Consider the following 9,931-nt stretch of genomic DNA (forward strand, 5'->3'; position numbering starts at 1 on the left):
GGCGCCCAGCTTGCCGGGGCCGCCTCCTCGTCTCCGCTCATGTGGGTAGTCAGTGCACGCGGGCCGACAGAGGCGAGGTGCACCCAGCTTGTCGGGGCCGCCTCCTCGTCTTCGCTCCTGTGGGCAGCCAGTGGACGCGGAACAACAAGAGAGCAGGGCTCACAGCTTGTCGAGATCGCTTCATCGTCTCCGCTCCTCTTGGTAACCAGTGGACGCAGGACAAGGGAGCGGGGCACCCAAGTGTCAGGGCCGCCTCCTCGTCTCCGCTTCTGTGGGTAGCAGTGGACGCGGGACAACAAAGGAGCGGGGCACCCATTTTGTCGGGGCCGCCTCCTCGTCTCCGCTCCTGTGGGTAGCCAGTGGACGCGGGACAATAAAGGAGAATAGCACACAGCTTGTCGGGGCCACCTCCTCGTCTCCGCTCCTGCGGGTAGCCAGTTAACGCGGGAGAATAAAGGAGAACAGCACACAGCTTGTCGGGGCCACCTCCTCGTCTCCGCTCCTCTGGGTAGCTAGTGCAAGCGGGCCGATAGATCAGCGGGGTGGCCAGCTTGTCGAGGCCACCTCCTCGACTCCGCTCCTGTGTGTAGCCAGTGGACGCGGAACAACAAAGGACCGGGGCACCGATCTTGTCGGGGCCGCCTCCTCGTCTCCGCTCCAGTGGGTAGCCAGTGGAGGTGGATCAACAATGAGCGGGGCACCCATCTTGTCGGGGCCGTCTCCTCGTCTCCGCTCCTGTGGGTAGCCAGTGGACACGGAACAACAGAGGAGCGGGGCACCCATCTTGTCGGGGCCACCTCCTCGTCTCCGCTCCTGTGGGTAGCCAGTGGACGTAGAACAACAAAGGATCAGGGCACCCATCTTGTCGGGGCCGGCTCCTCGTCTCCGCTCCTGTGGGTAGCCAGTGGACGCTGAACAACAAAGAAGCGGGGCACCGATCTTGTCGGGGCCGCCTCCTCGTCTCCGCTCCAGTGGGTAGCCAGTGGAGGTGGATCAACAATGAGCGGGGCACCCATCTTGTCGGGGCCGTCTCCTCGTCTCCGCTCCTGTGGGTAGCCAGTGGACACGGAACAACAGAGGAGCGGGGCACCCATCTTGTCGGGGCCGCCTCCTCGTCTCCGCTCCTGTGGGTAGCCAGTGGACGTAGAACAACAAAGGATCGGGGCACCCATCTTGTCGGGGCCGCCTCCTCGTCTCCGCTCCTGTGAGTAGCCAGTGGACGCTGAACAACAAAGAAGCGGGGCACCGATCTTGTCGGGGCCGCCTCCTCGTCTCCGCTCCAGTGGGTAGCCAGTGGAGGTGGATCAACAATGAGCGGGGCACCCATCTTGTCGGGGCCGTCTCCTCGTCTCCGCTCCTGTGGGTAGCCAGTGGACACGGAACAACAGAGGAGCGGGGCACCCATCTTGTCGGGGCCGCCTCCTCGTCTCCGCTCCTGTGGGTAGCCAGTGGACGTAGAACAACAAAGGATCGGGGCACCCATCTTGTCGGGGCCGGCTCCTCGTCTCCGCTCCTGTGGGTAGCCAGTGGACGCGGAACTACAAAGGAGCGGGGCACCCATCTTCTCGGGGCTGCCTCTTCGTCTCCGCTCATGTGGGTAGACCGTAGACACGGAACAACAAAGGAGAGGGGCACCCAGCTTTTCGAGGTCAGCTCCTCGTCTCTGCTCCTGTGGATAACCAGTGCGGGCGGGACGACAGAGGAGCGGGGCACCAAGATTGTCGAGGCCGCCTCCTTGTCTCCGCTGCACGTCCTCCCAGAAGGCGGAGTCTCCCGTTTCGAACCAGTTCCACGCAGGGTGGTACCAGCAGTGGCTCCTGCCGGCCGGAGCAGAACAAGAAGTGCAGCCTGGCTGTGTGCGCTGACCCAAGCCAGGAGGCAGCACAAGGTGTGGGCCCAAAATTCCGCTGTCCAAACCGTGCACAGAAGGCGTACCACAATGACTTCTGCAAGGAACTGGCCGTAACGGCCGGCACCATAGGGATTAATTTGAGAATTTCTCGTAGGTATGTAAAAGCGCAATGCTGCTTTTAATTTTAAGGTTCATATCCGTTATGAAATACTGATCTCACCACAACAGGAACTGCTGCGGGGCGTGGGCCAACCGAATGCTGAGTGGCGTGCGTGTACCTAATCGGCGTACCAGGCTTTCGGTGGCGTGTCAAGCAGTGTTTGTGGACGTTTTGTGCTGCCGTAATGCACCTCAAAGCGTGAGTGTTAGCTTCTCTGCTTGTATGGCGCAGTGGGAACCCTGCACGAACAACTTCTGCTAAACCTAGTGTTTTGTGTCGCGGTTTGGCACCACCCTCGGTGATCGTTGCTCAAGCTCCCGTGAGGGCACGTTCGGGGCCCGTGGGAGGTTGCCGCCGCTTTATAGCGGTTGTCTTGCTTTGCGCGGTACAGCTATGCAGTCGAACCGTGCTCGAAGGCACTCGACACGATCATGGGTAATGTGTGCTTAGTACCCAGCTGCTGTTCGGACTAGCAGACTTCCGTGAATCGAGTGCCGCGTTTAAAAGCTCCTTCGGTTCATGCTCTCCTCGAACTACAGCGCATAGATTTCACCAGATTAGATAGGGTACTGCAACCGAACGGCCATGTATTATGTAGTTTTCAGGCCGGCATTTTGGTGGAGGTATGTTCCTGAAAAGTTACGTATTTATGGTGCAAGTATAGTGATGCAGTGATTGACAAAACTACTGCCACAGTCTGGCTGCCATAAAATTGACCATCAAGCTGCGACTAACTGCTTTGTGCCTAATCTGATGAATACAATAAATTACATCTCTCAGTAAGACCACTTGTTAAAATAAATTTTTTGTGACACAGAATGGCCATTCAGGTCGCTGTGGATTAATTAATATAGTGAATTGTGCAGTTTAACTCCCTGGAGCGACATATCGTCTATATAAGGGAAGTCGGGCTGGAGTGCGCCGCAATAATTCATGCCATCTGAAACGATTTAATGTGCGCTGGCATCACAAAGCACACGGGCGCCTTTTGCTCGAAACGCGGTCGCCGCAGCCGGGACTTAACCCATGTTCTCCGGCACAGTAGCCGAGAGCCGTTACCACGAAGGTATCATCCCCTTGCTCAAAACTCTGGAGCTCCCGATGTCAGCAAACAAAATAATTGGCGCTACTAACAGCGGCATGGACCCTCCCTAGTATTTAACTATCACTCCTCACCTTCCGAAGACCCTCTAACGTAGGCACACTAGATCTGAGGTGGCATGGTAGAGCTCCAGTTAATTTTGGTTGGTGATCTCACGGCCTCCAGCAGTTCCAGCCCACTATTCATTTTGGTGCCACAAAACTCGGTGGTATGAAAGCCAGAAAATAAGCCACAAAGTTTATACTATACAGCTGTATAGTTCTCACAATATTCGAATGATCGAAGGAGAATTTTATGGCAGAACATTATTAAGGGCAACACATTACCTTAGCAGGCCAGCTGCAATTCTTCACCTCAATGTCCCCGAAGTCCAGTTTACAGACTCCAGTATTATCTCTCCATTCACGCTGGTCTTTTAGCATCATTGTTGTAGGCGTAAAAGATGAGCTCTGCGCAAGGAACGGCACTCGGTTCTCAGTATTCGTGCCTCTGGATGAACGAAAAACCCTGCAGTGAACGTATTTTCATAACGAGACCAAAGAACCGATGGAACGCGTCCTCTCTGCTGTTCTGTCCATTCATGCAGCCCCAACAAGCAGAACACGAAGTAACAAATTATCTCCGTGTCGATAGCAGTTTCAATCTCTCTGCGTGGCGGCACTTAAACAAGCACACAGAGAACTTTCGGCGGCAGTGAACGATCCCGCAACACCAGCAGTATGGCTACCGCAGCTCGGCGACTTGACAAGCCTACACGAGCGGATCCATCTGCCTGCATTCAAAAGAAGTAAGAAGAGCGACGAACAAGATCAGGACGAGCAGTGGGCCGATTGTCACACCTAAATAGACATGGTGGTTTTTATTTTATTGTTTACAGATTTTTAATTTCAAAAACAGAGAGATACGTCAGCGAGATCTCTTGAGCTGACTAGTACAACCAGGTGGACCTTATGTTCATCAATACTTATTGGACTATTTAACTTTATTACTGGGAAGCGTTTTAGTTTTTATACAAGATATGTCGGAAAACTAATGTCAGTGAGACGATTAAAGAAATTGTAGATCAAATCGGTATAACACATATTAGGTTTCAAAATAGGCTCATCCTGCTTCGATATATCGCTTCCAGCGAGATTTCTAGACATCGAAGGCATCACGGTAGGCCTCCTCCACAGTGCCCTTGGAACAAAGGATTGCTTTCAAGTTTTGTGTGAAACTCTGTCGCAACTCTGTAAACTGTCCGCAAATGATATCCTTTCATGGGAGTTCTCAATCACGAAAAGATAAATAGGTCTGGGGGAGCCACGTCAGAATTCCATTGCGGCTGGGGAACCGTTGTCACCTTTGAATCGGCCAGGAAGCGGGTCACGAGGAAGGCGGTGTGGGCTCGCGCGTTGTCATGGCAAGGTTTTCAATCTCGCGCGATGTCTGGCAGGACACTATGAATCCTTTATTTGAGTCTCTTGAGCACGTCCACGTAGAATATGGTGTTGACGGGTGTACCATGTCGTAGGGCTACAAACTCATGATGAAGCCCTAAAGTTCGCAATGCTGGTCTTGAGCTTTGACTAGCTCAACGTGGCTTTCTTGGGGCGAGGGGACGCTGAGGTGTGCCCCTCGTCACTCACTTTGCTTTCTCGCATGCTGCGTGTTTCGCTGCTGCATGTTTCTGGGGGTCATACTGGTATTCAAACACCCAAGCCTCGTCACCTGTGACCACTTTTTCAAAAAACTGACGGTCACTTTCACAAAAGTTTCAAAGGTGCCAGCGCGTTTAAACACGGTGAGATTTTTCGTTGTCGATCCGTTAAAACTTTGGGCACAGTCTTTGTGCAAACTTTTCTCATCTACAAATTGTTCGTCAAAATCTTATGAGTGGTACTTTTTTGATTGTATATTATCTAAGCCACTAAACGGACACTCAAACGAGGGTCTGAGGTCAAAAGATCTCTCACAAGCATCAGATTTCTTTCAGTGAAGGTCGTTAATGGCCGTCTAGCGCGGACATCATGCCTGGCGTGTTGAAGACTTTCTAAAAAGCCTAGTGCCAGCGGTAGACTCGATGTTCCGGCAAATAATTATCACCAAAGGCTGTCTTTATCGACGAAAATTTTCCACTGCAAACATGCAGAGTCTAACACGAAATTTACGGCAATCCTTTGTTGTAACGATCGCTTATTACGCCTTGCACGGTAGATGAAAACCACTTTCACGGAAAAGCCTTGCCTTAGTCTCCAGATGGTGGCGGACGACTGTCCGGCCGCGCGTGCGTAGCTAACTTCCCCTCCAGCAATCCGCCGCAACGTGTAGCCGCTTCACAGTACAATCAATGGCATTACTTTTCTGACAAACCCTGCATAATGAGTCAGGGTTATAGAGCGGGATTGATAGCTTTCAACATTGCAGGTGAGCACTGAAAAGGTGACAAGATGGGTCTTAAATTTTCTTTACCGGCATTGCAATTAGGAATATTGAACGTAAAAACTGCTCAATTGAATTCTCGTTGACTTGTCTTTCCTGCATACATTATTTACAATATGGCGTCTCTCACACTTCTTATGTGTCACATACAGGCGCAGTTGGGGTATTTAACGATGAAGATTAAGTACAATTGATTTCGGAGACAGTACCACGCGCAGCGACACTATATTGAGGTAAATACGGGCAAGTTGGCTCATGAAGTTTTCAAATGCATATTTTTACGTTCGATATTTCCAACCACATTGCCAGTTAACAAAATTTCAAAAAAGAGGCACACCTTCGTTGTTGGCGCCCACCAATCTTGCAATATTACATTGCACCTTGAAATCAAAATATATAATGCATCAGTCAATAATGTCAATTAGTCATCTAAATGTTGCTCCATATATGGTACATATTTTCCGCCTAGCTGTACAATCCAGCTTAAGAGACCGCGCCAAGGTATCTCTCATAGCTTTTAAAATTAAAATCTGTAAAAGCTTAAACAAGTCACCCTGTATTCTTACACAGGCATTCTATACATCTTTTCACTGTTCACAGCTTGAATGTACAACATTTATCATAAAAACTTTCAATACTGAAAAATTATAAGGTTCTGTTATGTAAATATTTAAGGTTATCGTTTATCCTTTCAAACAGTAGCAGAATATTTCTTTTAAAGTGTTTCCATCGCTAACATTGAGGAATTCAGACCGCCATATAAAAGCAAAGGAGGAACGCTTTTCACCATCGCAAAAAAGTTAAAAGCAAAAATATGCATGCCTGCCGACGGAAGATCTGCGGATATATTTTTTGCGAGTGAAATATTGAATATATGAATAAACTGCGTTCATAAGAACTTTCCCTTTCATGAATACTTTTGCGTAGAATTGCCGAGTATGTGAGCGCGCGTGCGTGCTAGACTGTGCTGCGCATGCGCATTAGATGCCTGTATAAATCCGCCAATCAGAACACTGCTGGCACAGCCCAGTGTCAATATGGCTGCGCTCAAACAGCCCTCAACACACTTCCTTGTATAATCACATAACACCAACAACAGCAACACCAACAACAAGATAAATCGCAGAGATACATTAGCACAGCAACAACAACAAGATACATCCCAGACACCTAGAGCTGTTCAGTTGGCTCTACTCATGAAGTCCGCTCCAACGTTATCTTTTCCTTTATTATATTCCAGCTGAAATGAGTACTCTTGCAAGACCAAGCTCCATCTCATGACTTTACTATTGTCAATTTTGGCCTTTGTTAAGTATTCAAGCGGCTGATGAACCGTTTGAATTCTCTAATGTCTCCCATAAAGATAAATGTGGATTTCTTTACTGCCCACACCACCGCCAAACATTCCTTTTCAACAGTGGAGTAGTTGCGTTCACTAGCCGATAATCTCTTGCAAAAAATACCGGACGTAGCACGCTCTGCTCTTCTTGCAAGAGTAAGGCTTCTAAAGCTCGGTCTGATGCATCAGTGCGAAGCACAAACTCTTTTTCCAGGTTCGGAGCAAGCTGAACGGGCGGTTTTACTATATGCCATTTCAACATCACGAACACATTTTCAAGTTTAGCAGTCCTATTCAGCTTATTGCTTGCCCCCTTCTTAGTGAGTTCGACTAGCGGATCGGCTATGTGGGCATAATCGGGAATAAAGTCCCTGTACTAACCCGTTAAACCCAGGCACGACTGTAGCTCTTTCTTGGTCGTCGGTGTCTGGGCCTGCTGTATTTTGACCAAGATGTCGTCTTTCATCGCGATGCGGCCCATCCCCAGCTTGTGTCCGAGAAAAGAAATGGCTTCAAAGCCCACCACACATTTTGCCGGATTTATGGTCAACCTGGCTCGCTGAATTCTACCAAATAATTTTTTCCAGCGTGATTACATGCTCTTCCCACGTATCAATTGCCACAATGATGTCATCAATATAGTGGTCTTCATTTTGGAGCCCATCCAGAACCTTCCTCATCAGCTTCCTGAATATTACAGATGATGTCTTCAAACGAAAAGGCATAAATTTAAGCTGAAATAAGCCCGCCGAGCACGAAAAGGCAGCCTTCTCTTTAGAGGAATCTTCCATTGGTATTTGCAAATCCCCTTTAGCTAAGTCAAATTTAGAAAAAAATTCTTTTATGAGCCACCTTAGCGAACACCACGTCCGCTCTTGATATGGGTTCGGCATCGGGTAATATGATGTCATTTACGCAACGAAAATCTACACACAGTCGGTTAGTACCATCAGATTTTTTCTCAACCACGAGAGGCGCATTGTATGCTCACCACGACCTCTCAATCACACCAAGCTCCAGCATATTCCTCACCTCATTTTCAATTGATTCTTTAACTACTAAAGGTAGTGGGTATTGCTTCACTCTGATTGGTCTATCTGTAGAGATATCTAGTTTGCAACAGATGACATTCATTTTGCCCGGCATATCCGAAAACGCATCCCCTCTGCTTTGGAGTAGGGCTTTTATCTATGATCTTTGGCCTTCATTCAAATTGGGGTTTATTAGCACCTTATCCCATCCTACAGTTTTCTTCCCACGGCAAGTGGGCGCCTCGGCAACATCATGTCTCCTCGGCTACTACAGAGCATGCTACCTTGGGGGCGCACTGTACGGGAACTCTTTCTTCGTACTTTTTCAACATGTTTGCATGGAAAACCTTCTTGGTGTTATTTATCAATAACTCATAATCCCTGTCATTTTTCTTCTGCGTCACAAGGTAAGGGCCCTTCCACTGCATCAGTAGCATATTATGATCCATGGGTAGCAGGTTAAGAATCCTGTCGCACGGATTCAGACTTCTGTGAGTGGCTTTCTTGTCATAGTATCCCTTATAGCGTTCACGCACCCTTTCTAAGCCTTCATGTGCCAGCCTGCATGTTGTTGTTGTTTATTGTGCTTAAGACAGTACAGAAGTAGTGACAAGGGGCAGAGGCAAAAAGCGATAGCAATGAACGCCTGACTGGGCCAATGTCCCTACAAAAACTTGCAGCACAAACAGTACACACATAGAAATGAAAATAAGGCAAACTTGCACATGGACAGAGGCAATCTGTCGATTACAGAGGAAATTAGTAAAAAACAGGATTGAAGCCAGTACTAAGTAGTCAAATTATACAGTTGTGTAGCCTAAGCACAAAATAAATTGACAGAATGAGTTTAATAGTAAAATATAGAATCAATCAGAGGGCATAAATTCACGTAGTGGGAAATAATAAAAACACAGGACAACACTGCATTATGATATGCTATTCGTACGCAGAGTCATTGACCAAATCCTGTAGGTATGCTCACAAGTTATGTAGAAAATAAATTTTTCCGCGTTTTCCTGAAGGAAATCAGGGAAGAACAACCATTAATGATTTCGGTTAAAGGCGGGAAAAGATTCAAGCAGTTAGGAATTTTCCAGTGAAGCAATTGCATACCATAATTAGTTCTAATTGAAGGCTTAAAGAAGGAGTTGTGTCTGAACGTGTAATAAGGTAAATTGTTTGTGTAAGTAGAAAGAAAAAGTTCGCTATTTGCTTTCACCTCTAGATAGATAGCTTTGGAAAGCCGCTGGTAGTACAAGGCTTCAAGTTTCAATATACCATCTTTTACAAAAAATTCAGAGACGTGTTCATAAGACGATAGGCAATGAATAAATCTTAAATCTTTCTTTTGCATCAGATATAATTTATTAAGGTTTGATTTTGAAGTTGCACCTCAAACAAGTAGACAATAAGTCAACCGTGAATGGATTAAGGCGAAATATAGCTGGCGTTTTAGTTTCTTTGGAAGGTAAGCTTGAATTCTATTTAGCATCCCTAGCATTTGAGCAATACTGCTTTTTACTGAATTCACATGGTTGGACCAGAGAATGTTTTCATGAAAATTGACCTCTAAGAATTTATGCTCAGATACTCTTTCTAACGTTTGCAGGTTAAATTTCAGAGCATGCGCAAGATTGGTCCGCTTATTTTTAGGACCAAATAAAATATATTTTGTTTTTTTTCACGTTTAAATTAAGTTGATTAGCATGAAGCCACTGAGACAGATTTTGAAGCCACAGATTTGCGGTTACGCACAGGGATGTTAAATCATTAGCAGAAAAGAAAACATTTGAGTCATTCGCATAGAGAATAATATCTTGGGTTTTGGAAAGTGAGACTATGTCATTGACGTATAATAGAAAAATTACAGGGCCGAGAATGGAGCCTTGAGGGATACCGAATTTTATTTGCTCCGGTGTCTGAGACGATACTGTTTATAGTTACGTACTGTTTACGATTTGCTAGGTAACTGCAGATCAGTTTAAGCGGAAGGCCTCTTATGCCATGATGAGCTAATTTGGTATAC

This window comes from Amblyomma americanum, chromosome 1 (assembly GCF_052857255.1).
Source record: "Amblyomma americanum isolate KBUSLIRL-KWMA chromosome 1, ASM5285725v1, whole genome shotgun sequence".
Classification (NCBI taxonomy): Eukaryota; Metazoa; Arthropoda; class Arachnida; order Ixodida; family Ixodidae; genus Amblyomma; species Amblyomma americanum.